This window comes from Monodelphis domestica, chromosome 7 (assembly GCF_027887165.1).
Source record: "Monodelphis domestica isolate mMonDom1 chromosome 7, mMonDom1.pri, whole genome shotgun sequence".
NCBI classification, from domain to species: domain Eukaryota; kingdom Metazoa; phylum Chordata; class Mammalia; order Didelphimorphia; family Didelphidae; genus Monodelphis; species Monodelphis domestica.
In genome coordinates this window covers 202,871,243-202,897,989 of record NC_077233.1, presented here as the reverse complement: position 1 = coordinate 202,897,989, position 26,747 = coordinate 202,871,243, and positions in this window count along the sequence as shown.

Sequence of the window (26,747 nt, the reverse complement as noted above, 5' to 3'; positions counted from 1 at the left end):
GAAGATAGACTGATTAGATGTATTTGAGAGAAAAAAAGAGAATTTATTAAACTATTAAACTCTTAATAAATTGAGTGGGGAGGGAGAAAAGCTAAACTTGTCAAAGATTCACTTACTCCACTTATTTATTTCAATGGTGAAGGATACTCAATAAGATAGAGTTAGAGTGAGGAGGAATTTTCCAGCAATACTAATCTTTAATTTAGGAATGACCCAAAAAAGGCAACAGGAAGGAAAATATTTAATTTCCTCATACCTTAAAAAAATACCATCACTAAATTTATATTGAATTTCATGGAAAGAAAATTAAAATGATGCTAGTGTGAATTGAGTTAGGAAATCAGATCTTTTTGTGGTTATAAAATGCATGTGTGTACAGTATTTTGAAAAATTTGAACACTATTTTGTACATATGCCATGACTAGTATTTCGTTCTCTCATAATTGTGCTTCTCATTTCATAGAAGCCTTATGAGGGAGGAAGATACAAAGATTGTTGAATATATTTTTGAAATAATGGAGAATTCATTTAGTTGTAGTAGGAAGGTGGTATTTGCTCCTTTGAATATTTTACCTATTTCACAAGCTTGAACTGACCCAGTTCCTTTGCCATGGATTCACCCTCCTTCTTACAAAGCTATCTTTGAAGTTAATTGTAGAGATGGGTCCCCAAAGGATCACTGTTTTGTATCCCCACTTTGCCCATCAAATGAGGTTCAATTATGCTCAACAGGAGGAATAGGCCTGTGGTGTGGCACCCAAGCAGACAATACTTATAACACCGATTGCTCCCTTGGTCTGTGCAAATGGATCGCAGAAGCATGCAGAATAGCATTCATTTCTAGTAAATGGATTGGTCTTTTTTCTCTATTACCTAGAAATTTGCTTGTTTCCAAGGCTACTTAAATATGATAAGTCATTTTAAAAGCAACATTCTAAATTTTTTATCCAAGAATATATGGTATGAGGAATGCTGTTTTTTTCCTGAATGTTTTTCATCAATATTCCCATGTTCTAAAATACACTTGTTCATGCATGTAGGGTTATTTAACATAATAAAGTATTTTAAATAAAAAAATAATCACTAATATTTTATTGACCAGATCTGAAATTTTCATCATAACATATGTCAGGATGTCAAAATGTAATTTAACTAAGTTTGATGAATGCAATTCCTGGTATAAATTAAAATGAATTTTATGGAAATTTTAGAACTTAAATATGGAGTCAACAGAGTCTATGGCAGAGGAATATATATATTTTTGAAGGACAGAAGGATTATAATTTTGTACAATGTATACTTTAAAAGAATTTTTTGGAACAGTTGAGTACTTTGTTGTGATTAACATTAATAAAATAATAATGATATAGCTAACTTTTATATAATTCTTAATATATGTTAGATATTTTGCTAAGCATTTTACAATTTCTCTTCACAACAATTCTTGGAGGTAAATGCTATTATTATCCCCTATTTTATTAATAAAAAAAACTTGGGATAAATGTAAAAGGCCTTCCTAACTCAAAGTCCAGCAAAATATTAAAGGAAATTGATTTTATTTTGTCTAAAATTGGAAATATAATCAACAAAATAAGAATATATTTCACTAAGCTATATAGTTTTAGAACAATTTGTGAGATCATAGATTTAGAGTTGCATGGTACATTGCACGTAACTTAATCCAATCATCTAATTACAAATGAAGAAATGCTGTGGCTCAGGTAAGGAAAATGACCTACATGAGTCTGACAGACCAGCTAGGCCATGCATGGGAGATTTCACTTCCTTTGTTTTTTCTCTTCTGACTTTTAAAAATTTTTGAATATTTTCTATGTGAAAACAGTATTGATATGTTAAGAATTTTATGAACTAAATATTGATGTTTAGTAGAGAAAAACATCTCTCAGATGAAACTACATTTCTAAGAGGTAAATGTTATAGTTACTTTGTGCTTTTTTTGATTTAGTGGTAGTGTTCCCAGCTATGCAACATATTGAAGAAAATTAAAAACTCTGTTTCCAACTCCAGTGATAGATTAGAATGTATATATTAGTATATATTACTTTGTTTCTTATTGCAAATACAGTATTTTTATGCATTGATTTTAGGAATAAAAATTATGCAAATATATATACATACATGTAGGCACATGCACACTCATATATACACATAAATGAGATTGTATGTGCATATATAATAGAGGTTATATGTATATGATTATATATTGGAATTACATATCTGAATATGCATATAATTCTCTTAAATATATGTGTATATATACCTACATAAACTTATGCTTATGCATAAACTTATGTAAGAGAATTTAAAATGTAATCCTTGGTTCTACTACTTTCTATGAGTTGTTTCATTGACAGATAGATAGATAGATAGATAGATAGATAGATAGATAGACCTAAGCAATACATATGTATATATATATATATATATATTCACACATGTACACTGAGAGAATTTTATGCAAGAACATTTTTAAATATACTATTTGCCTCCATGCTTCCTTCTGAGTTCTTTGATTTTACATATTATGTATGTATAAATGGATATTTTCAACCTTTTATTTCATTCCCCAGACGTCCTTCATATTTTCCAAAATATTTCCCAAAAAAAGAATTGAAAACTCAGGGAGTATCCTTTAATTGGAGAATGGCTGGACAAATTGTGGTATATGTTTGTTATGGAATACTATTGAGTAATAAGAAATGTCAAACAGAATGAGTTCAGAGAAACTTGGAAAGACTTGTATGAATGGATGCAAACTAAAGTGAGTAGAATCAAGAGAAGAATGTATATGTAACCTAAATATTGTATGATCCTCAGCTGTGAGAACTAAACTATTATCAGCAAAAGAAGATTACAAGATAACCCCAAGGAAAATGATTGCAGATCAAATCATGCCATCTTGAACTTTATTTCCTTGATGAGGTTTTTTATTATATGTATAATATGTGTCTTCTCTCATAGCATGGGGAATATGGAAGTACATATTCCATGAAAACACTTTTATAACCTATAGCAGATTACTATCTCAGGGAGCATAGGGGAAAGAAGGAGGAAAAGAGAAAATATGAATCACAAAATGTCAGAAAATAACTGGCAAATAATTCCACATGTAACTGTAAAACATGTAAGTTAAAAGTGTTTATATGTATTTATTTAGATCATGAGAAAGAGAGAGTGATTCAAAGACAGAAAAGTATTCAAAGGGGACATAGAGATATAAGAGACACTTCTCTATGAATGACTTCAGTGATATCTTTGCGAGAAGCAGAGTAGACCCATGGATAAAGAATTGTGTTAGTTCAAATTTTTTGGTTTTCTATTAGAAAATGTATTTAGAGAATCAAGTTATATCTTAAGAGAAATGAAAACTTAAAATCTACATTAAAAGAATCATGCAATTCTTAATTCAAAAAGCTTCTATGAAGTCAGCAAAATGGGGGGCACTTGAGTATTAGTAATTGTAGCTTCTCTGTGAAATTTTTTTTCAGAATACTTACACATCACCTAGAATCCTAATATGTATTCTGCAAAATTCAAAATTAAATTAACAATTTCCTTTCATTAAACAGATCTCTTTATATGTATATACCTATGTATGTATTATGTGTGTGTGTATGTTTTACTGAACTAGTGATTTCACCAAAGTAGGAAGCTTTTGGTGGGGCAACTCATTTACTAGTTCATATCAGCTCCTGCTATTCAATTTATAAACAAAAAGATTTATTTTGGGTGACAAAAGTTTAAATGACTTGCCATAGAAAATTTGGAAAGCATTGTAGAGAGCTGACATTGAAGTCAGAAAGATGTGTTCAAGTATACACACATATGCTTATATATAAATATATATATATACATATGCATATACACAGAGACATATATACATACATGTATATATATATATGTTATATAAATAGTAATATGGACATAATCCATATACTAAAATAAAGCCATAGAGAAATGAAGACAAAAATAAAATTTAAACATTCTACAAAAGTTAATACAAATTTTAAAGCAAATGGCCAATATATTGAAGGTGTTACTTTTTTACTTCATGTATTTCTACTTAAATTTTTAAATTACATTTTCTCTTTATTACTATTTGGTTTAGAATAATGCATATTTTTAAAATTGTACCAAATGACAATGCACCTAAATTTTGCCCTAATTCTTCAGATTATAAAATGCTTTTAAATAACAAAATTATTTTATATCTATCATTTCATTAGTCTTTACAACTCAGCTATGTTATTAGATATGGAATGAAGGACATTGACTTTCAGATTCTTTATTACATCTATCTAGATGAAGAAATAGAAGCAAGTCAGAAGTTATATTTTATAATAAGAATAATGTGAGGTATACAAAGCTATGTTTTTTTAATTGCTTTGTGAAGATCTTTGACAGAAAAATGTAGTGTTGCTACTGTATTTATATTTAGATTTTCAAAAAATAAGCAACAATTAGAAAAAGAATGTGTCTGAGAGAGTGCCATGAATGATATTCCCTCATAATCCACAAGACATTTTATTATAGAAAAAAAATTAAATTAATGTTTGCAAGCTCATGATTTGGAGAATTTATAATAATTACAAATAAAATAATAATTCAATTTTGTTTAGCAAATAATAACTACATTTTGTGCATGTGTGCTTCTGATTATGAAAATGATCATTTTCTTAATGGTTGGGTCAAACCCATCAAAAATAATTATGATTAAAGTGCTATGCATGTCCCTGTATCCTCTTTCCCTCTTCCACTTTCTAAGACTGTGTTTTCAGGGAATAAGAAGACTCCTTATTTTAATATTCCAGATGCTAGAGAAGAATATCTGTCCCTCTGGCACCAGGTGGATTGGTAGCTACTGTGTTAGTGCAAAAGCATTTTGCATTAAAGTGTCATCAAAAAGATGCAAGGAGCAATTTATTTTAAGTGTCCATGAACACCTATGGAGGACCATATGACATCCCTGAATACCAAATGAAGTCATTATGGGCTGTGATATTTTAATGAATAGGAAATGAATCCATAATGAGGAGACCCTAAGCATTATTTTGATCAATTATGTCACAATACCAAGGGAGTTCATCAGCAGTAGCTATAAATTGTAAGCCATATAGCCAGTTCTGTCCTTTGCGTGTTTGTTCAATTTTTAGCTCATGTTATATATCGCTGATATTATTAAGGGAAAACTTGAATTATTCTACATTTTTTTTTCTTTCCTTGAGGGACAAGATTTCCCTGGAGTGTAAATTAATAGGATGAGATTATTCAAAATTTGCTTTATGTATGTAAGCTATATGCTATAGTATAGCATATCATGGAAAGATGACATGATATAAAAGACAAAGTTTCAAAATGGGAATCAGAAACACTAGGGTTCAATGTAAGGCTCTAACATGAACCAGCTATATGTCTTTAGAAGGTTATTTTTTTCTCAGTAAACAAAAGGACTTGGACTTGTTAAACTTCAAAAGATTCATCTAACTTTTTATGTTAAGGAGAATGTTAAGAAGCAAAGTGTGAAATGGAAATGGGAATAGAATAATACAGGCTAAAAAGAAAATGGAATCATGAGGTATTCATCGAAACCTAGATATATTGGTATAAACTCTTGTACAGTAAACAAAGTATACAGAACCAGGATAAAGATATCCAAGATAACTATAATAATGTAAATGAAAATTACAAAAATCTATCAAACTCTAATTAATTGATTACTACTGAGTCTCAGGAAACATGATAAAACATAACTTCCTAATTTCAAAAGAAAGGTGGGAGACTGTAGATATGGGATGCAATATGTGCTATCAAACATGTTCAATGTATCCTCTGGTTTTATTTAAATATTTATGTTGCGAAGAGTTAGCTAGATAGATGTACTTTGGCAAATACAAATTTCAAAAGTGAAAAACAAATATCTCTTCTTAAGAGAAGGTGATAGAATTTTCAACCTCTATAGCTATTTGAATTCTTAGAGCATTAAATTAAATTAAAGAAAGAAATGAAAATAATTTAAAAAATACAAATTCACTAATAAATATGTTATGACTATGAATATTATTGTTATTAAAGAGTAGTAGAAACAGTAGTATGGAATGCAGCTAAAAGGATAGGAGGAGGAGAAGCAACAGCATTAGTAGCAACAGTAGCAGTAGCAGTAACATTAGTAGTAGTGGTGGTGGTGGTAGTGGTAGTGATAGTGGTAGTAATAGTGGGCAAAGCAGTAAAAGTACCAATATTAAGAGCATTATTGTTAAGCTCCTTTCAATTATATCTCTTTATTAGGAGTTTTATAGTCTCATTAATAAAGACAATTACAATTCACTGTTAGGTGAATTGGATGAAGAGAAAGTTATATTAGTCCTTGCTACTGTTAGCTTAAGATATCTAGTTACTATTCTGTATTGTTAACACTCTTTGTAATTCATCAGATGTTTAAAAAGTAATAGAAATTTGATTTCTAGGCTCCATTCCCACATATCAATGTATTGCTAATCATCTTATCTTAGGACTAATGAGTTAATTATTTACATTATACACACTCCAAATGAAGTAGAATCACAGTAATTACAAAGACTATCTACATTATAGGGGTTTTACATAAATCGTTTTGTGTGATGCTGTGAGACAGATGCTTTTATCTTCTTCATTTTACAGATACAAAAATTGACATAATAGAATTTAAGTGACCTCCCCAAGACCACACAATTAATGCATATCTGAATGATTGAAACTCAAATGTTCTCAACTCTAAATCCAATACTTTATACTTCATATCACCTAGCTCCTTCAATGTACAACTGCCTAGTAATTAGGAAGGCATATTTCTAGTCCCAGCTGTTTGACTCTAGGTATGTGATCATTCAATAAATTTAGTTATCTATTTCCTTGAGTACTTGCCTTTAAAAAAAAACTATAATTTTCTATGGTTGCTATCCTCCCATTTAAGTGTTATTTTTAGTTATTAAATCTGAGGAAATATGTTATAATTCTATCTGTGTAACACTTACCATTTATTGTATTTTCCCAGGCAAAATTAAGAATGGATGCTACACTTATCTTGATGGATCTTTTATTTCTTCAAGATAGTTGCACTGTTTATGAATGTACATCACAAATCTTGCATGGCACATTATTCTTTGGAATTCTTGCCAATAGCATTGTGTAAATCCTTTTTAAAGAATCCACTTAGAATCTTAAAAGGTTATAGGATCTTGGGTTTAAAGCAGTAAGAAGGAGAGTCTGGGAATCAAATTGAACTGGCCCAAGAGAGATGATAATTAAATTTTCCCCATGAACATTTAAGTCTTGGAATATATCAAATGCTATATATTTTTACTGTGATTTATTATGGTTTGTGGATTGTTTAGACAAGAGGGTGATAAAGAAAATGTAATTTAAACTTAAAAGTGTGCATATATGTGTATAGGATAAGCTTATTTATATACATATGTGTATAGACATTCAGACAGATGCAAATATATTTGTATCTGTATATACACACACAAACACACACATATATTTACTTTCCAGAGAACTGATTGTTAAACTCTTGCTGGCATAACATTTTCTAAAATGGTCCTCAAAGTCTATCTAGATAATCTTCTAATTTTGCAGATTAAGAAAATGAGGCCCAAAGTTATTTAAGAGATTTTTCCAGGGTCAAATAGGAAGAAAGTATTAGAAAAAAGACCATTACTTTTCCTACTGAATTATACTCCCTTTCATAATCTTGTTATTTTCATATTTCAAGGATAATAGTATAAGACTTGGACTGTATAGCTTTGCTTTCAATCACTCATCATTAGCCCACTGTCTTTGATAGGCAGAGGCATTTTCTGCAGGGTGTATCTTTGGGAAAATACCTTTCATTTTCAGATAGGTAACCCATTTTTCAAGCCTAAGGTGTTAGGCAAGCTGCTGCTTATGCATAACTTTCTTAATTCAGAGTCATGAGAAAAGAATGATGACTCAGTTCCTAGAGTGTAAGAGGACATGGTTTAAGCTGAGGGTAACTTAGTTAACAATAGGTGTCCAGAGGGCAAACTAGAAGGGATGAACAAAAGAGAATAGGAACAGTGTAAGAAAAGGTCTATGCTAAATGGGGATGAGAGAATGGTAAGGTTTTGCAGGTTCAGGAATTTTCAGTATTGCAGAGAGTTATTCATAAATATTAGGGAAGAAGAAAAAAAATATAGCACCACATAGGGGAAAGTCTCAGTTGACCATGAGCTTTAATCCCCAGGAATCTGTAAAGGTGAAGAATAGCATCAATTTTATCTCCTTCAAATAACCAGCTTTCTGATAGCTGGCCAAGGAAGGACAATCAGACATTTAAGCTGATAAATATCCAGAAGTCCTGTCCCAAGGGGCCTAGTGCTAGGTCCTTTGTGCTAGTTCTGTTAGTTGACGTCAAGATGATGTGTACTCACACATATCTAGAAGGCAAAAACATTCAGTATGTATTCAGTTACTAGTTTTATTTAGGGTCTCAAAATATAGTCCTGAATGGGATTTGGGTAACACAAGACCTAGTATCAAAGTGATTGGTATTTATAGAGGAGAGAGACATTGTTTCTTCCACTAGGTTCAAAGGCAAAGATATTTTCAAATGCTCTCCCAAAGCCATAACTATCACAGTTCCAAATCCCACTGTGGTGAAGAATGGAGTCTGTTCTGAGACTCTGGCTTTTACTTTATCTGTGAAAATGTTATTTCATCTATGATGAGGAGAGCAATGGTGTTGGTCCAAAGCACTTCATGGCTGAAAGAAGACAGTATTCTCCCTCCAAAGCTGACAGTAGTTTCTTGGGAAAGAAGCTACTGTACTTGAGGGAGGATAAGGTTGTGGTGTCACCTTCCTCCATCCAAGGATAACTAAATAAGGGGTAGTTGTGGTGTTTGGTGCTTTGATGTCAGTACCTACCTAACTATGCCTGACTATAAACTAGACTCTTGGTTAGCAATAATACTAAGACCTTTTGCCAAGTGAAATACTAAAAAATGTACAATAGCTAAAGAGATAATCCACATTGTCATTATTGTCACCAATTGAGTGATTATATAGATATGATTTGTGTTCTAGAAATTTATCTAAAGAAGCTTGTCTCTGTTAAACAGGTTACCTTGATCTTTATATAGACCAATCTCATAAGGAATTAGATTATAGAAATAGATCCAGGGTGCTTATTTCTTCTCCATCACCTATAGAAAAAACAACAAAATTAATGAATTTTTAAAAAATGTATCCTCTTTTGGTGCAAAGAATGGCAAGAACAGAAAGGAGGTCAATGCAGTTGCATAGCAATGTATGTAGAGGGGAATAAGGTACAAGAATAGTGAAAATGAAGGAACAGGACAGATATTGAAAGACTTGAAAATTACAGAAGATTTTATATTTCATCCTGGAGTTAGCAAGGAGTTATGACATGGTCATACTCAAGTGTTGGGAAGATCATTTTGATAGCTGAGCAAAGGGTAGATTGAACTCTCTTTGAGAGAAACCTGAGGCAGAGAAATCAACCAGTAGGTAATATACATTATAGATTATAGCCTTCTGTACCAGGGTGATGGTAGTAACAAAGCAGTAATAACATGTTAACTGGGAATAAATGAGAGATGCTATGAATATAGAAATAACAGGGGGAGTCTACAAATGGATCTAGGATTGAGTGTGAAAAGTCAAGGATAATAGCTAGTTTGTGATTCTGGGTGCCTGGGAAGGTTGTGATAGACTCCACAATGATAAAAGAAGTTTTGAAGACAGAAAAATTTGAAGGGAAAGATGAATTTAGTTTTGAATATTTTGAATTTAAGATGTGTTTGCAACATCTAGTTTGAAATTACCCATAAGTTATTAGATGAAGAAATGAAAATTGAATCTATGAAAATTGATGACATCACCAAGTGAAATGGTATAGAGAAATAAAAACAGAGCTCAGAACAGATACTTCAGTGATACAGATTTAATGGGTGTGAACTACATGAAAATACTGCAAAGGAAACTGAGGAGGATGCTCTGACAGGAAGAAGGAGATCCAGGAGAAATACGTGTCATGAAAACCTATAGAAAAGAACATCAAAGAGAAGTTTAACAATGTTAAAAACCACCGAGAGGTTGACAGATGAAGTTTTAGAAAATAGAATTGTCAATTAGGAGATTATTGGCAACTTTGACTTTTTTATTTTTTTTTTGAATTTTTCTTTTCTTTTTAATTTAAGTAAATTTCCATGGTATAAGGATAATATTAGAAACAGTCTTTTTATATTAGTTTAGAGATAAGAAGTAGAGAAGCTGGCTTAAGAAAGAATTGGATGAGACTTCCGGGTAATCATGGCTGCAATCTAGACGCGGCACGTTTCCTCTCCCCAGCACCGAACGAAATAGACTACATCAAAGGAGCATAAAATCACCTTTGGAGGAACAGAAGGACTCCCCAGTACCCCACAGAGGCAAAGGTACGTGGGGCTTGAACATTTCCACACTAAAATAAGAAGGAAAAGCTTGCACAGAAAAGTGAACTGAGCCGCCCTTCCCACACCCCACCTCCCCCACTAAACCAGAGTGAGCTACCTGAGCGCTCACCGGGACAGCGAGTGAGTGGGGAGCGTCTCTGTCTGGGGGGGGCACTCCAGGGTCCTTGGGATCTGGGGACTGCCAGGAAAAAAAGTCTCAGGGCGCTTTCACTGGAGAAGCCAGCGGACTTCGGGCGGGCTGCGCTGAACAAGGCGCACGGATTATCTGGGCGGAGCTGAATACCTGGGCTCGGAGGCTGGGAAGAACTAGTCTGAAGCAACCTAAATTCACAGAAAAACCACTCTTATAACCCAGACCCCAGACCAAAAAGGAAAGGGAAATAAAACCACCAAAGGGATGGCTCACATGGCCCAAAATCAAGCCTCCAGGAAGAAAGGGAAAAAAGTGACTATTGAAAACTTTTATGGTGGAAGTACCCAAGGGAAAGAGGAGAATGAAGAGGAAATCCAAAAAAATTCAGAACACGCCTCCCAAAATGGAAACTATCAACAAGCTCTGGAAGATCTCAAACTGGAACTTATCCAAAAGATGGAAACCTTCTGGAAAGAAAAATGGGAGAAAGAGATCAGCTGTCTGACAGATAAGACTGCTCAATTGGAAAAAGAACTCGAAGTATCCAATAGAAGGGCAGACAAGGCTGAAAAGCAAAACCAGTCCCTAATGACCAGAATCAAGCACCTAGAAGAAAGTGAGATGATAAAACAGCAAGAATCAATAAAGCAAACCCAAACAATTAATGAATTGGAAGAAAACATAAAATATCTCACTGAGAAGGTCACGGACCTGGAGAACAGAGGAAGACGAGAAAATCTCCGTATCATCGGTCTCCCAGAAAAACCAGAGGTAAACAACAAATTGGATTTTATTCTAGAGGAGATTATAAAAGAAAATTGCCCCCACGTTCTGGAGCAAGGGGGCAAAATAGAAATAGAAAGGATTCATAGAACACCTTCTATACTAAATCCCCAAAAGACAACGCCTAGGAATGTAATTGCCAAATTCAAGAGCTTCCAAGTAAAGGAGAAAATCCTACAAGAAGCCAAGAAGAAGAGCTTCAGATATAAGGGGGCTCCCATAAGGATCACACATGACTTAGCGGCTAACACACTAAGAGACCGCAAAGCATGGAAACGATATTTAGAAAGGCAAGAGAGCTGGGTCTCCAACCAAGAATCAACTACCCAGCAAAACTGACTATATACTTCCAGGGGAAAGTATGGGCATTCAACAAAATAGAAGATTTCCAAGCATTTGCTAAGAAAAGACCAGAGCTCTGTGGAAAGTTCGATATCCAAGCACAGAAAGCAAGAGAAACATGAAAAGGTAAATATGAAAGAAAGGGAAAAGGAGATAAATCTTATCTTTCTCTTTAAGTCAAACTCTCTTCTATAAGGACTACATTTACATCTAATTATATATATTAATATGTGGGGAAAATGTTTTGTGTAACTCTCATAAATTGTATCATCATAAGAGTAGTTAGAAGAAACATGCATAGGGAAAGATTGGGGAATCAAGAAGATTTGGGGAAAGTTGGGGCAAAAAAAGGAAAAGGGAGGGGGGAACCGTGATAATACTAAGATTAACTTCAAGAAATAGGGGGGGAATCAATAGAATAAACTTTCCCATATAAAGATACACATGGGAAGGGGAGGGGAAGAACTCTCATATGAGAAGGAGAGGAAGAGAGCGTGAAGTGGAAGTACTTAAACCTTACTCTCAGTGAAATCAAATCTGAGAGGGAAGAACATCTAGATCCAGTGGGATCCTGAATTCTATCTTATCCATTAGGGCAAGAAAGAAAGGAAAATTAAGGAGGGGGAGGGGGGAGGGAGCACAAAAAGGGAGGGAAGGAGAGGGGGGAGGGGAAGGGAGCATAAAAAGGGAGGGGCTAGAAAGGGAAGCATCTCAAGGGAGGGGACTAGGGGGACTGACCTAAAGTAAATCACTGGTTCAAAAGGAGAAAGCTAAAGAAGAAAGGTCAGAACTAGGGGAAGACATCAAAATGCCAGCGAATCCACAAATAACAATCATAACTTTGAACGTGAATGGGATGAACTCACCCATAAAACGCAGACAAATAGCAGATTGGATTAGAACACAAAACCCTACCATATGTTGTCTTCAAGAAACACATATGAGACGGGTTGACACTCACAAGGTTAGAATTAAAGGTTGGAGTAAGACCTTTTGGGCCTCAACCGATAGAAAGAAGGCAGGAGTTGCAATCATGATATCTGACAAAGCCAAAGTACAAATAGACCTGATCAAAAGGGACAGGGAAGGTAAATATATTCTGCTAAAAGGAAGTATAGACAATGAGGAAATATCACTAATCAACATGTATGCACCAAATGGTATATAGCATCCAAATTTTTAATAGAGAAACTAGGAGAATTGAAGGAGGAATTAGACAGTAAAACCATATTAGTGGGAGACTTGAACCAACCACTATCAAATTTAGATAAATCAAATCAAAAAATAAATAAGAAAGAGGTAAAAGAGGTGAATGAAATCTTAGAAAAATTAGAATTAATAGACATATGGAGAAAAATAAATAGGGACAAAAAAGAATACACCTTCTTTTCAGCACCACATGGCACATTCACAAAAATAGATCATACACTAGGTCATAGAAACATGGCACTTAAATGCAGAAAAGCAGAAATATTAACTGCAGCCTTTTCAGATCACAAGGCAATTAAAATATTGATCGGCAAGGGTACATGGAGACCCAAATCAAAAATTAATTGGAAATTAAATAACATGATACTCCAAAATCGGATAGTTAGAGAAGAAATCATAGAAACAATTAACAATTTCGTTGAAGAAAATGACAACGGCGAAACATCCTTTCAAACCTTATGGGATGCAGCCAAGGCAGTACTTAGAGGAAAATTCATATCCCTGAGTGCATATATTAACAAATTAGGGAGGACAGAGACCAAGGAATTGGAAATGCAAATCAAAAAACTTGAGAATGAACAAATTAAAAACCCCCAGAAGAAAACCATACTAGAGATCCTAAAAATTAAGGGAGAAATTAATAAAATAGAAAGTGACAGAACTATTGAGCTAATAAACAAGACTAGAAGCTGGTACTTTGAAAAAACAGACAAAATAGACAAAGTACTGGTTAATTTAATTAAAAAAAGGAAAGAAGAAAGGCAAATTAATAGCATCAAGGATGAAAAGGGGGATCTCACCTCAAATGAAGAGGAAATTAAGGCAATCATTAAAAACTACTTTGCCCAACTATATGGCAATAAATTTACCAATCTAGGTGATATGGATGAATATTTACAAAAATATAAATTGCCTAGACTAACAGAAGAAGAAATAGTTTTCTTAAATAATCCCATATCAGAAATTGAAATCCATCAAGCCATCAAAGAACTGCCTAAGAAAAAATCCCCAGGGCCTGATGGATTCACCAGTGAATTCTATCAAACATTCAGAGAACAGTTAACCCCAATATTATACAAACTATTCGACATAATAAGCAAAGAGGGAGTCCTACCAAACTCCTTTTATGACACAAGCATGGTACTAATTCCAAAGCCAGGCAGGCCAAAAACAGAGAAAGAAAACTATAGGCCAATCTCCCTAATGAATATAGATGCAAAAATCTTAAATAGGATACTAGCAAAAAGACTCCAGCAAGTGATTAGAAGGGTCATCCACCATGATCAAGTAGGATTCATACCAGGGATGCAGGGCTGGTTCAACATTAGGAAAACTATCCACATAATTGACCACATCAACAAGCAAACCAACAAGAATCACATGATTATCTCAATAGATGCAGAAAAAGCCTTTGATAAAATACAACACCCATTCCTACTAAAAACACTAGAAAGCATAGGAATAGAAGGGTCATTCCTAAAAATAATAAACAGTATATATCTAAAACCATCAGCTAATATCATCTGCAATGGGGATAAACTAAATCCATTCCCATTAAGATCAGGAGTGAAACAAGGATGCCCATTATCACCTCTATTATTTGACATTGTATTAGAAACACTAGCAGTAGCAATTAGAGAAGAAAAAGAAATTGAAGGCATCAAAATAGGCAAGGAGGAGACCAAATTATCACTCTTTGCAGATGACATGATGGTCTACTTAAAGAATCCTAGAGATTCAACCAAAAAGCTAATTGAAATAATCAACAACTTTAGCAAAGTTGCAGGATACAAAATAAACCCACATAAGTCATCAGCATTTCTATATAATTCCAACACAGCTCAGCAGCAAGAACTAGAAAGAGAAATCCCATTCAAAATTACCCAAGACAAAATAAAATACTTAGGAATCTATCTCCCGAGACAAACACAGGATCTATATGAACACAACTACAAAACACTTTCCACACAACTAAAACTAGACTTGAACAATTGGAAGAACATTAACTGCTCATGGGTAGGACGAGCCAATATAATAAAAATGACCATCCTACCCAAACTCATCTATCTATTTAGTGCCATACCCATGGAACTCCCAAAAATTTTTTTTACTGATTTAGAAAAAAACATAACAAAGTTCATTTGGAAAAACAAAAGATCAAGGATACCCAGGGAATTAATGAAAAAAAATACAAAGGAAGGGGGTCTTGCAGTCCCAGATCTCAGACTATATTATAAAGCAGCGGTCATCAAAACAATTTGGTACTGGCTAAGAGACAGAAAGGAGGATCAGTGGAATAGACTGGGGGCAAGCAACCTCAGCAAGACAGTATATGACAAACCCAAAGATCCCAGCTTTTGGGACAAAAATCCACTATTTCATAAAAACTGTTGGGAAAATTGGAGGACAGTGTGGGAAAGATTAGGCTTAGATCAACACCTCACACCCTACACCAAGATAAATTCAAAATGGATGAATGACTTGAACATAAAGAAGGAAACTATAAGAAAATTAGGCGGACACAGAATAGTATACATGTCAGACCTTTGGGAAGGGAAATACTTCAAAACCAAGCAAGAATTAGAAAGAATTACAAAATGCAAAATAAATAATCTGGATTACATCAAATTAAAAAGTTTTTGTACAAACAAAACCAATGTAACCAAAATCAGAAGGGTAGCAACAAATTGGGAAACAATCTTCATAAAAACCTCTGACAAGGGTTTAATTACTAAAATTTATAAAGAACTAAATCAATTGTACAAAAAATCAAGCCATTCTCCAATTGACAAATGGGCAAGGGACATGAACAGGCAATTCTCAGCCAAAGAAATCAAAACTATTAATAAGCACATGAAAAAGTGCTCTACATCTCTTATAATCAGAGAGATGCAAATCAAAACAACTCTGAGGTATCATCTCACACCTAGCAGATTGGCTAACATGACAGCTATGCAAAGTAATGAATGCTGGAGGGGATGTGGCAAAGTGGGGACATTAATTCATTGCTGGTGGAGTTGTGAATTGATCCAACCATTCTGGAGGGCAATTTGGAACTATGCCCAAAGGGCGATAAAAGACTGTCTGCCCTTTGATCCAGCCATAGCACTGCTGGGCTTGTACCCCAAAGAGATAATGGACAAAAAGACTTGTACAAAAATATTCATAGCTGCGCTCTTTGTGGTGGCCAAAAATTGGAAAATGAGGGGATGCCCCTCAATTGGGGAATGGCTAAACAAATTGTGGTATATGTTGGTGATGGAATATTATTGTGCTAAAAGGAATAATAAAGTGGAGGAATTCCATGTGAACTGGAACAACCTCCAGGAAGTGATGCAGAGCGAAAGGAGCAGAACCAGGAAAACATTATACACAGAGACTGATACATTGTGGTACAATCGAAGGTGATGGACTTCTCCATAAGTATCAATGCAATTTCCCTGAACAATCTGCAGGGATCTAAAAAAAAATACTACCCACAAGCAGAGGATAAGCTGTGGGAGTAAAAACACCGCTGAAAAGCAACTGCTCGACCACAGGGTTGGAGGAGATAAGACTGAGGAGAGACTCTAAATGAACACTATAATGCAAACTCCAACAACAGGGAAATGGGTTCGAGTCAAGAACACATGTGATAACCAGTGGAATCATGCGTCGGCTATGGGAGAGGGAAAGGCGGGGGGGGGGGGAGGGGAGGAAAAGAAAACGATCTTTGTTTCCAGTGAATAATGTATGAAAACGACCAAATAAAATAATATTAAAATTAAAAAAAAAAAAGTATTGAGAGAATGGCTCTCTGGGAAGACAAAATGGAGATACCTGAGGAAATTAGGGTAATGTAAAAAAATAAATCAATAAAAACCTAAAAAAATTCAGCTCAGAATGGACCAAGATAATAATTGTAAAGTCTTTAACCCAGTATAAAAAAAAAAAAAAAGAATTTGAGCTTCAAACAGAGCTAAGTCAGAGTGTCAGTTTTAAGTCTAACATTTTTTTTTCTGTGTGGCAGTTGGTCTCTGGCAGTTGGCAGTTGCACACAGAGACTCTTGCTCTGAGGGATTTGAGAAAGTAACATCTTTGCCTCTCTGTCTCTGTCTGTCTCTCTCTTTCCCTCCCTCTCTCTGTCTCTGTCTCTTTCTCTATCTCTCCGTCTCTCTGTCTCTCTCTGTCTCTGTCTGTCTCTGTCTGTCTCTCTCTTTCCCTCCATCTCTCTGTCTCTGTCTCTTTCTCTATCTCTCTGTCTCTCTCTGTCTCTCTGTCTCTGTCTTTCTCTGTATTTCTCTCTACCTTTCTCTCTCTCTCTCTCTCTCTCTCTCTCTCTCTCTCTCTCTCTCTCTCTCTCTCTCTCTCACTGTCTGAAGAAACCAAGAGTTTTCTTTTTTTTTAACTTGGGAAACCCTTTTGTCTATCTATAACTGGCTTTATAGATTGTTTAACTCTGAGAAGACCAAAGAAAGACCTGGACTTTGATTTGGACTTTTAGTCTGCTAAGGCTCAGAGTCCTAACTTGGTTCTTTTTTTTTTTCATTTGAATACGTTTATTTATTCTATTAAGAACATTATTCCTTGGGTACAATAATCACATTATTTCCCTCCCTCCTGCCCACCCACTCTTCCCACTGCCAACACACAATTTCATTGGGTATTACTTGTGTACTTGATCAGAACCTATTTCCATGATATTGTTTACCCTAGGAAGTTCATTTAGAGTCTAAATACCCAACCATATGCCTTCAACCCACGTATTCAAGAATTGTTTTTCTTCGGTGTTTTTACTCCCACTGTGTTTCCTCTGGATGTGGATAGTGGTTTTTCTCATAGGTTCCTCCAAGTTGTTCAGGGTCATTGCATTGACACTAATGGAGATGTCCATTACATTTCATTGTACGATAGTGTATCAGTCTTCATGTACAATGTTTTCCTGGTTCTATTCCTCTCACTCTGCATCACTTCCTGGAGGTTGTTCCAGTCCCCATGGAATTACCTGACTTTATTATTCCTTTGAGCACAATAGTATTCCATCACCATCATATACCACAATTTCTCCAGACATTCCCCAAATGAAAGGTATCACCTGATTTTCCAATTTTTTGCCACCACAAAGAGCACAGTTTTGAATATTTTTGTACATGTCTTTTTCCTTATTATCTCTTTGGAGTACAAACCCAGCAGTGCTATGGCTGGATCAAAGGGCAGACCGTCTTTTATCACCCTTTGGGCATACTTCCAAATTGCCTTCCAGAATAGTTGAATCAATTCACAACTCCACCAGCAATGAATTAATGTCCCAACTTTGTAGTGTTCATATAATTCCTGTGTTTGTCTCCGCAGATAGATTCTGAAGTATTTTATAATGTCTAGGGTGATTTTAAATGGAATTTCTCTTTCCAATTCTTGCTGCTGAAATTGGTTGGAGATATATAGAAATGCTGATGACTAATGTGGGTTTATTTTGCACCCCTCAATTTTTCTAAATTGTTTATTGTTTCAACTAGCTTTTTGGTTGATTCTCTAGGATTCTTTAAGTAAGCCATCATATTATCAGCAACAAATGATAGCTTGGTCTCCTCATTGCCAATTTTAATACTTTCAAATACTTTTCCTTCTCTAATTGCTACTACTAGTGTTTCTAGTACTATGTTAAATAATAGTTGATAGTGGGTATCCTTGTTTTACTCCTAATCTTATTGGAAAGGCTTCTAGATTATCCCCATTGCAGATGATGTTTGCTGATGATTTCAGATATGTACTATTTATTATTTTTAGGAAAGGCCCTTCTATTCCTCTTCTTTCTAGTTTTTAAAATAGGAATGGGTGTTTTATTTTATCAAAGACTTTTTCTGCATCTATTGAGATAATCATTTCATTTTGGGGAGTTTGCTTGTTAATATGGTCAATTATGTGGATAGTTTTCCTAATGTTGAACCATCCTTGCATTCCTGGTATGAATACTACCTGGTCATAGTGAATAACCCTTGTGATGACTTGGTGGAGTCTTTTTGTTAGTATCATATTTAAGATTTTTGCATCTATATTCATTAAGGAGATTGGTCTATAGTTTTCTTTCTATTTTTTTGACATGCCTGGCTTTAGGATCAGTACCATGTTTGTGTTGTAAAATTAATTTGGAAGAACTCCTTCTTTGCTTATTCTGTCAAATAGATTGTATAATATTGGGATTAGTTGTTCTTTGAATGTTTGATAGAATTTATTTGTGAATCCATCTGGACCTGGGGATTATTTCTTAGGGAGTTCTTTGATGGCTTTTTCAATTTCTTTTTCTGATATGGGTTTGTTTTTGTAATTTATTTCTTCCTCTGTTAGTCTAGGCAACTTATATTTTTGTAAGTATTCATCCCTATCACCTAGATTGCCATTTTTGTTGCCATATAATTGGGCATAAGAGTTTTTAATGATTACCTTAATTTCCTCTTCATTAGAGCTGAGGCCTCTCTTTTCATCTTGGATACTGTCAATTTGGTTTTCTTTTTCTTTTTTTTATTAGACTGATTAGTATTTTGTCTATTTTATTTGTTTTATTCAAATTACCAGCTTCTAATCATATTTGTTAAATGAATAGTACTTTGATTTTCAATTTTATTAATTTCTCCTTTGATTTTTAGGCTCCCTAATTTAGTCTTCATCTGAGAATATTTAATTTCTTTGCTTTCTAGTTTTTGATTCTCATGCCCAATTCATTGAACCCTGTCCTTCTTAATTTGTTAATATATAAACTCAAGGACATAAATTTGCCCCTGAGTACTGCTTTGGCTGCATCCCATAGGTTTTGAAAGGATGTCTCATCATTGTCATTTTATTCAATGAAGTTATTAATTTTTTCTATGACTTGTTCTTTTACTTGTTTTGGAGAATTGTATTGTTTAATTTCCAATTAATTTTTCATTTACCTCTCCATGTACCCTTACTAATTATTATTTTCATTGCTTTATGATCTGAGAAGGTTGTATTTAGTATTTCTGTTCTTTTGCACTTGTTTGCAATATTTTTATGCCCTAATATATAGTCAATCTTTGTGAATGTGCCATGTGCTACTAAAAAGAAGGTGTATTCTTTTTTGTCCCTACTTATTTTTCTCCACATATCTACTAATTCCAATTTTTCTGAGATTTCATTCACTTCTCTTAACTCTTTCTTATTTATTTTTTGAATTGATTCATCTAGTTCAGACAGAGGAAGGTTCAGGTCTTCCACTACTATAGTTTTTCTATCTATTTCATCCTTGAGCTCCACTAGTATCTTCTTTAGAAATTTAGATGCTATGCCATTTGGTGCATACATGTAGAGTACTGATTATTTCCTCATTGTTTATACTGCCATTTATCAGCATGCAATTGCCTTCCCTATCTCTTTTAACTAGATTTATTTTTACTTTGGCTTTGTAAAATATCATGATTGTGACTCCTGCCTTCTTTTCATCAGTTGACACCCAATATATTTGGCTTTATCCTCTTACTTTCACCCTATGAGTATCTACCTTCCTCTTGTGGGTTTCTTGTAGACAGCATATGGTAGTTTTTTGGATTCTAATTCACTCTGCTATTTGCTTGCTTTTTATGAGTGATTTCATTCCATTTACCTTCAGAGTCATGATTACCAGCTGTGTACTTCCCAGCATTTTGATTTCTACTTCTGGTCCTGCCTTTTCTTCTTTTACTGTTTCCTTCTACACCAATGTTTGTTTATAATCAGTCCCCCCAGTTCCCACCTTTATTTTACTTCCCTTTTTACCCCTCCCTTCTTATTCCCCCCCTTATTTTCCATGTAGTCTTTCTAAAATTATCACCCCATGCTCTTCCTCCTTTGTACTGCTTATCTCCCCACCAGTCGGTTTGTTACCCTTCTACTCCCCTATAGGGTGCAAATCTATTCTCTGCCCCAATGGATTGGATTGTTCTTCCCTCTTTGGGTCAATTTCAAGGCACGTCAGTATTGAGTATTTTCTATCTCCAACCTCTTTAAGCTTCCATTGTATTGATGTTCTCCTCATTCCTGCCATGAGCTTATTTGTGACATATAAATTTACCCCAATTTTATTTCTTTTCCCATTTATTTTAGCATTAACCTCTTTTTTAACTCTAGTTGTGTATATATATATACATATATATATATACACCCATGTTTATGTATTTAAGCATGCATATATCTATATACCTATTTATGTTTTGTTCTTTCATCTTCTTTCATGCTATACAGTTTGTAACTGTTCCCTCTAAGGGTAATTCTTCTAGATGCACAGGTGATAACAACAGGTTTTAAGAGTTACCAACAGGAGGAGGAGTCAAAATGGTGGCTTAGAAGCAGCAAAAGTTCAGACCTCTGAAAATCTTTCCTTACTGATCACAAACTGAATGCTCCTAGGAGACTAAAATTCAAACTTAACAACAGGACAGAACTGGGGAACCATTGTTCTGGACTCAACTAAAAAGATATTCCCCCCAAAAGCCAGAATCCAAGATCACTCGGGTCTAAGGGGAAGACAGAAGGAAGGTCCCAGGACCCCCCCCAACCCAGAGCAATGAGCCCCCAGCAGCAGCGGGATCCTCAGGGCTAGCAAAGGTGCTGTTCTGAAGGGTGCACATTGAAAGCAATATGGGCCAGGCTTAGACTGCCCAACACATACAGCAGGGAAGAAGCTGGAGAAAGACAGGGGGAGCCTGCAGCCCCATGGCTAGGTCCTTCCATCAGAGTCTCACAGGAGATTTTTTTCTTGGGGCACATCCAGACCAACCCAGTGGAACCTAATCCCATCTGGAGACCTCAGAACTCAGGGAGGCCAGGACCCCTCCCCCCTTAGAATGCAGGGCCTAACAAAAGGACAGGAATCTTAGGGTGGGAAAAGACACGGGGGTACCTTTTGGACAGTGTTGTTACAGGCTGTTACAAGCTGGAGAGAACTGAGAGCAGTAACACCCAAAACACTGGCAGGTAGGGGAGGGAAGACCCTGGGCTTTCCTGGGAAGACAGCACAGCTGTGGAGAACAGACACTTTGCCTGGGGCTAAAGCCCCGATTGATCATTATACCTATACACTAAGAGTTAGCCCTCCTCACTCAGATTTCTGACTGGAATGGGGAGGAAAAACCATAGAGATGGCAAACAGTGCTGAGGGTCAGCATCCCAAAACCAAGAAAAGCAAGAAAAAGGGGGTGACTTTGGATATATTTTATGAACCGAAAACACAAAATACAGAGGAAATAGAAGAGGAAACACAAACAAATGCTCCAAAACATTTGAAAAGAAATGGAAATTCTCCACAAGCTCTTGAAGAATTTAAATTGGAAATTATCAAAAAGATGGAAGCCTTCTTCTGGGGAGAAAAGTGAGAAATAATGCAAAAGGAACTCAGCAATCTGAGGGACCAAAATATGCAAATGCAGAAACAGCTCAAAGCTTTAAAAAACAGGTCAGACCAAACTGAAAAAGAGAACCAGTTTTTAAAGGTCAGAATCAGGCAACTGGAAGACAATGATCTTGCAAAAGAGCAAGAATCAATAAAGCAAAGTCAAAAGACTAAGGAATTAGGAGATAACTGACAAGGTGACAGACCTGGAAAACAGAGGAAGGAGAGACAATCTGAGAATCATTGGTCTACATGAAAAGCCAGAAATAAACAGTAATCTTGATATCATAATACCTGATATCATTAAGGAAAACTGCCCACAGATTCTAGAACAAGGGGACAAAATAAGCATTGAAAGAGTTCACAGAACACCCTCTACACTAAATCCCCAAAAGACAACTCCCAGGAATGTAATTGCCAAATAACAAAGCTTCCAAACAAAAGAAAAAATCATACAAGAAGCCAGAAAAAGACAATTTAGATATAAAGGAATGCCAATTAGGGTCACAGAAGACCTTGCAAGTTCCACTCTGAATGACCATAAGGCATGGAACATGATTTTCAGAAAGGCAAGAGAGCTGGGCCTTCAACCAAGAATCAGCTACCCATCAAACTCACTATATACTTCCAGGGGAAAGTATGGGCATTCAACAATATAGAAGATTTCCAAGTATTTGTAAAGAAAAGACCAAAGCTCTGTGGAAAGTTTGACATCCAAACACAAAGAGCAAGAGAAACTTGAAAAAGTTAATATGAAGGAAAGGGAAAAGGAGAAAAATGTTGTTTTTCTTTTATTCAAACTCTCTTCTATAAAGACTACATTTATATCAAATTACATATATTAATATTTGGGGAAAATTTAATGTGTAACTCAAAATTTCTATGCATCATTAGAGTAATAAGAAGAATGATACATAGGGAAAGTTTGGGGCATCAAGACGATGTGAAGAAAGGGGGGAGAAAGGAAAAGGGAGGGGGGAATTGTTGATGGTACTAAGATATACTCCAAGAAATAGGAAAAAAAAACTAAATAGTATAATCTTTCCCACACAAAGATACATATGGAAAGGGGACGGGAAGAATTATCTTATAAGAAGGAGAGGAAGAGAGTTTTACTTAAACCTTACTCTTAGTTAAATCTACTCTGAGAGGGAAGAGCATCTAGATCCATTGGGATCTTGAATTCTATCTTATCCAACAGGGTAAGGGAGAAGGGAAAACCAAGGGGGGTAGGGGAGAAGGGAACACAAAAAGGTAGGGAAGGAGTTGGGGGAGGGGAAGGGAACTCCATTAGTCTCAATGCAATGTCCCTAAACAACCTGCAGGGACCAAGGAGAAAAAAAAAACACTACCCAGAAGCAGAGGACAAATGGTGGGAGTAAAAACATGGAAGGAGAACAACAGCTTGACTACAGGGGTAGAGGGGATATGAATGAGGAGAAACTATGGAAACCAATAGCATCGAAATGGGCTTGGGATGAGGAAGCATGTGATACCCAGGGGAATTGTGCATTGCCAATGGGAGGGGTGTGGAGAGGGTGGGAGGGAATAAGTGATCTTTGTTTCTAATGAATAAAGTTGGAAAATGACCAAAGAAAATAAACACTAAAAAAAAAACAAAAAAAGAGAGTTACCAATGGCCTCTTTTCTTATAGTGATACATAATATGTTAACTTATTGAGTCTCTATTTTTAAAAAAAAGGGTTTTTTTTTTGTTTTGTTTTTCCTTTTTACCTTTTTTTAATTACTTTTTGATGATTCTCTTGAGTTCTGTGTTTGGGCAATCAATTTTCTGTTAGGTTCTGGTCTTTTCTTTACAAATTCTGGGAATTATTTTATTTTGTTGAATGACCATACTTTCCCCTGTAAAAATGTAGTCAGTTTTGCTGGGTAGTTGATTCTTGGTTGTAGACCTACTTCCCTTGCTTTCCAGAAAGCTTTCCTGAATGACTTCTTCTTGGCAGCTTGTAATATCTTTTCTTTGGTCTGATAGTTCTTGAATTTGGCTAGGACATTTCTGGGTGTTGTCAGTTGGGGATTAAGTACAGGAGGTGATCTGTGGATTATTTCAATGTCCACTTTTCCCCTCTTGTTCTAGAATATTGGGGAAGTTTTCTTGAATAATTCCCTTTAGTATTGTGTCTAGGCTTTGGGTTTTTTTTTTTTTTTTGTCATGATCTTCTGGTAGACCAATGATTCTTAAATTGTCTTTCCTCAAATGATTTTCTAAATCCTCTCTTTTGTGAATGAGATATTTTATATTTTCCTCAATTTTTTCATTCTTTTGGTTTTGTTTCATAGTGTCCTGCTTCTTTGTGAGGTCACTTAAATCTAATTGTTGTATTCTGGTTCTTAAAGACTGAATTTCATCCTTGGATTTTTGGTCATCCTTCTCTTTCTGGTCTGATTTTCTATGGAACTCATCTTTAATCCTCTTTACCTCATCTTTTATCTCCTTTGACTCATTTTCCAGCTAGTTGATTTTGGCTTTCAAGACACTATTTTCTTATTTTATTTCAAGTGCCTCTGTTTCCAGATGACTTATCATAGTTTTTAAGTTCTTTTCCCAATTGTCTTCAGTCTCTCTTAATTGTGTTTTGAATTGCCTATTTAGTTGTTCCAAAGCCTGTATCCAATTTGCTGGGATTTCTGATTCATCATTTGTTGATCCCTCCCCCTCTGTTCCATTTGCTGTGTAGAAGCTGTCTATTGTAGTTTCTTTCTTCTTTTTTCTGTTTGTTCATATTCACCCCTTTTTTGCTCCCCTTATTTGTCTGTGCTCTTGCTCCTCTCTTTTTTTGGTTTTGGGGGCTTCTGTCAGTCTCCCCTCTTGGAGCTTTGACAGAAGATCTCTCAGTGTAGTCTGCAGGGGAGGTTTGTTGGGATTTTAGCTTCCCTGTCCTCTGGAGGCTTTTGATTGTATTAAATTCCAGCAGACAATGAGGGAGGGGTGTGGAGACTGGGCTTCCCTGAGTTCTGAAGACTTTTGATGGGATTAAGTTCAGCTGGGTTGGGCTGGGTGTGATCTGAGGCTAAAAACTCCTGGAAGGCTGGAGAAAATATGGAGGATCTCCACAGCTCTGGCCAGGCTGCCAGATCTATGCTCCCTCTCCAAATGCTTCCCCACTGTCTGTACTCAATGCTCTGAGCTAGGCACAGCCCTTCCTGCAAGGTACATGCTCCAGACCAGTGCCTTTGTCTGCCCAGAGGTTCCCACTGCCTCTGGGATCTCAGCACACTAGGTGGGTGGGGGAGGGGTCCTGGGACCTACCCTCTGCCTTTCTCTTAAACCCAAGTGGTCTCAGATTCCAGCTTTTGAGGAGGCATACCTTTTTGATTGAGTCCAGCAGGAGGGTTCCTTAGCTCTGTCTTGTTGTTAGGTTTGATTTTCAGTCCCTTTGGAACATTCAGTTTGTAATTGGTAAGGAAGGGTATTCAGAGGTCTGAACTTCTGCTCCTTCTAGGCCACCATCTTGACTCTGCCTCCCCTAAATTGGTTCTTGTTGAGACTCAACCAGCTGGCCTTTGTTATTTTTATAAGTTGGAGGTGAAGGTAAGAATTATAAGGATAATAGGGTAGTTTATTATAGAATAGAGAAAATTTAGGTTAGTCAGAATAGAAAGGATTAGTAAAACAGGAGAAGAGGTTCCTTGCTGGACCAGGGAATTTTATTTGGGTGGAATTAGAATCCCATAGAGTTAGAAATCCTTTTTTCCTTATATATTTCAATAAATATTTTATTTTTTAACCAGAGCCTCTTTAGTGTCCTTGTACCTGGCCCTGAAGAGAAGTTCATTCCTGAGCTTCACTTCACTGATATAAACTGAGTTCATTTTGTGAGCATAGCAAGAAGAGTATCTAAAAATCAGTTTATAATCAATAATCAAATCTATTGCTTCATTTTTTGGCAGTCCCTCATTTATTTTTATAGTGGTAATATGATTCATGTTCTTCCCCACCCCTTTATCCCTCTCCCCTACCAGAGCTGACAAGCAATTCCACTGGGTTATATACCAATGCTCATTTCCTCAATGGAAAATTTGTTTCCTAGAGCCATCCAAGAATTCAAACTTTCTGTCATTTCCAGGATTCCATTAACAGAACTAGCTAAAAAAAAAATACATGATTTCATGGTTTCAGTTTCATAAAAATAATTTCATTCCTTGAAGTCCATTATTTAACAGGTTAATGGTGCTTTTTTTATAAGGGAAAAAATCACTCTAAATATGAAATTATGTACCAAGTCAGAGGAACTACATTCACAGCTCCATGAATATACTCTACTTTTGAATAGATAGTCACGATTCACACAGTGCTTTCACGCATATTTCCTTATGTGAATGTTACAAATAAGAATCCTTTGAAGAAGGTGAGTGAGTTGAATTTTTACTTAATATTTGAGGAAACAAGTTGAAAAACAG